This window comes from Cynara cardunculus, unplaced genomic scaffold (genome assembly GCF_001531365.2).
Source record: "Cynara cardunculus var. scolymus isolate 2C unplaced genomic scaffold, CcrdV1 Un_Scaffold_3666, whole genome shotgun sequence".
NCBI classification, from domain to species: Eukaryota; Viridiplantae; Streptophyta; class Magnoliopsida; order Asterales; family Asteraceae; genus Cynara; species Cynara cardunculus.
In genome coordinates this window covers 27,917-31,904 of record NW_020201564.1, presented here as the reverse complement: position 1 = coordinate 31,904, position 3,988 = coordinate 27,917, and positions in this window count along the sequence as shown.

Genomic DNA, 3,988 nt, shown 5'->3' with positions numbered 1-3,988 from the left:
GTCATGGGAATCCCACGCCTTTTTATTGCTAGGGGTTCAGTCTACAAGTGAATCTAAACCGAATCGAAGACTTTCCTCCAATCCCTACATGAAATATCATTATTTGGGGAGTGTTCACCACTTGACTTTAGTAGATGTCGTATGTAAACGTTTCTGGTTGAGACCATTCGTTTTGAACTTGCTATGCCTAAAACAGGAAATCCTAGACTAGGAGTAGTCACATGTCCTTGGAAGAAATTGAAACTGGGAAATCCTAGACTAGCAAGAGAAAAGTAATTGAACTCTCTAAACTCCCAAACACAAGCAAAAATCAGATCCCTTTGTGTTCTATTTTATTTCCAGTTATTTAGTCCTAGTACATGTTATGTCCATGTATCTTCCAGTCTACTCCTTTCTACTCAAATTCAAAATGTTGCTAAGTTAATTTTAGTAGTGTTCTTTTACTAAGACACTTGTAACACACTTTTCAAAGGAAACAATTTCATTTACCAACTACAACTCCAAGGGAGCGTCTATGCATAATGAAAGCATTAGCTAAACGACTTCTAAAATCAAGCATTTTGGCACATTACATGACTTCCCTTTTCGCATAAGAGAAAAATGTATAGATTGCAGCTACACTATCAACCACCCTAACACACCAAAAATCATAAGAAACGTAATAAAGTCATGCATCACAAAACCCTAAGTCAAACAAAATCACACCAAAAATGTATCATAAAAATGTTATACTGGCAAAACACCTCAAACCTAAACATGTAGAAACTACAAATAAAAACAACTAACCTCGTATTCTTCGTCCTATTCCACTCATTGATCGTTGTCGTTGCGAATATGAAAGCCAAATAATTATCCATCTTTGTACTTTAAGCCCTTTGGAGATTTCAATTGAAAATAGATTTGACGATTATGATGAATCAGGATCGAAGCGTCGTTATTGCCTTACTTTTTTCTCCATTTTGGTGTTTTGATTGGTCGACGATCAAATAGAGGCTAAAGGATGGGCCTGGAATTTGGATGTGAAATTTAGACCCCAAATTTTTGGGGACCCTATTCTAAATCATAGATTTAACAGGCCAAGGGACGGACCTGCCATGAATATTTGTGCATTCTCGTAAAAAACAGTAATGTTCTTGTTTGAATCTCTACCTATATATACATACATACATATATATATATATACATATATATATATACATATATGTATATATACATATATGTATATAGGGTTGGGTTCACGTGAGACCAAAGGTTTTTCATGAGACCCGTAAGACCAATTTATGTTCATTGATCAACTTTATATGCTAATGATCTAATGGTCTAAAGTTGCACGGTGGCAATTTTGTGTCTATTGAGAAGTCCTGTGGCGTTTATGAATGTTTAGATTGTAGATCTAATCCAAGGGTTGAGAATTGGTTTTACAAGTCTCGTGAAAACCCTTTGTCTCACATGATCCCAAGTCTCTCTCTCTCTCTATATACATATATATACATATATATATATATATATATATATATAKAGAGAGAGAGAGAGAGARAGAGAGGCGGGTTACGTTGCAAACCGCCTAATTCTTAAAAACCATGCAAACCACTTTCGACCAATAGGAAAATTCTGTTTGTTTTATTTAATTTTAATTAGTAAGGGTTTAATAATCATTTCATTATTCATTGAATAATATTGGAATGTAATAAATACTGTTAATTTTGGAAACGTTTCATATGGATGAGGTAAATCTTTTTTCTTAATATAGCTTTTTCACCGTTAATATGTTTTATTTATTTTTACAATTATATTTTATAAAAATATGAATCTTAAAAGCAATATAATATGAAATATGTGTTTCGTTTCATTGAAAAAATATATATACCTTGAGTAATGAAACTAATTTCATGGTCAATAATGACCAGCAAACAATTTCACAATATTTCGGAGCATTTTTTTATGCATGAAAAACATTCATTAAATAAATATTCAGGTTTCAAAATGTCTCGTTAAATTATTTAAAAATGTTTCATTCTATATATGTTTCATCGTTCAACAGTACATGACAATCGGTCTTTCTTTAATGGCAGTCACATGAGTTCGTTCTATAAACAGTGAAACAGTTTCATTCATTGATTTAATGATACAAAATATTTGTTTTAGTATCCAAAGTGTTTCATTATTTTTAGTTGATTATAGTATGTTTTATGTATTATATTTTATTAGGACATACCTAACTCATTGTAGGTGACAAGGAGTCACGTGAGTTCGGTAGATGAAACGGTGAAATAGTTTCATTCGTGAAATGTGATGGTAAAAAAATTTGTTTTAATATTCAAAAGGTTTTATTATGTTCATTTGATTGTAGTATGTTTTATGTTTCAAATTTTATTACGATATACCTAATTTCATCGGTCCTTACTTGGAACTATGTTTATGCTGGATTTTATTTTATTTATGGTATTTAGACATAAATTGAAGATATTATTTAGCAAACCTATATTTTTTCAGATTATTCTAACATTTTTTGTTAGAATCTTTGTAAGTATAAAATGATATAGAGTTTTTAAAACAATGATTTTGTTTCATTAATATTAGGATATACATGATCTTGTTATCTCGTTTATAGAATCATACGAATTTTTTGTATTTAAAGATTTGGAGGTTGTATAGAATCATATCGTTTCATCTTTAGAAAATACGGTCCTCTACAAGAATGAGTGATGTGGGTGGAGGTATTAGTTCCAATGAAATGATTGACAACTCTAATAATGTTATATCGAATGGAGATGGATGTGATGGTAATTCTTCTTTATACTGATTATTATATTGATGTTCTTTTTTGAATATGAATGTTTGTCTAATATTTGTCATGGTTGTTACATTGAATGTTTTTCGTCGTAAATGTTTGTGTAGTCATTATTTCGTAAGATGTCAGAATTTGGTTATGTTCTTGTAGTCTTTGTTTAAAGTTATGTTTCTGATACTTACTAAATTGTATGACAATATGAATTCTGATTTAGTTTCATTGACTGAAACATATGGCGGATAACTAATGAAACCAATTTCATGTTCAATAATGCCGAGCAAAACAATTTCTCTAATGAATCAAATTTATTAAGATTTCGAAACGTTTTATGCCAGACAAAAGATTGACCGAGTGAAATAAAATATTCAGTTAACTATTTTTTTCATTAAATTTTGATGATGTATAATTCTTTATATGTTTCATCGTTTATTGGGATATCCCTCGTGTTAAAGTTCATATGTATCTCTATTTTTAATTCTCTATTTTTACTTGTTAGATGCATTATCGCAAGAAATGGGAGAATCACCGGGGGGTCGAAGTTATGGGTTCCTAAAGTTGATCGCAATAGTTGTCCAAAGATTGGGGGATTTTTTTTCTTCAGTTGAGTTCGTGGAAATTATGTATAGGAAGTACGCGGATATTTCTAGGTTTGATATCCGATTGTCAAACAAAAAAAATGAATTCGTTGGGTGGAGTGCAAACCCGATATTTTGTTTGTAGCAAGGAAGGTATTTCATCGAAAAAGGAATTTGATTCTTTAGAAGTTTCTTCCGGTGATAGGAGAAGGCGTAATACAAATTTCAAACGAACTGGTAGTAAACCATGCCTTAAGGTACACTACATGAAACGGTGAAACAGTTTCATTCGTGAAATTTAATGGTACAAAAAATGTTCTTTAGTATTCAAAAGGTTTCATTATTTTTAGTTGATTATAGTATGTTTTATGTAGGGGTGTTCGCGGTCCGGTTTGGGCGGTTTAAGCCTTCAGATCACAAACCAAACCGTAATGGTGGTTTATGAAATTTTCAGACTGAGCGGTTTGAAATCAAGTGCCCAGACCGGTCAAATCAAACCACGAAAAGGCGGTCTGGTCTGACCAGTTTTGGCGGTTTGGGCCTTTAACGGGCTTTAAACATTAAAACCAGAAAACCTAATGCCATCTGTAATATTATAAATTTGAATAATAGATAGTAATCA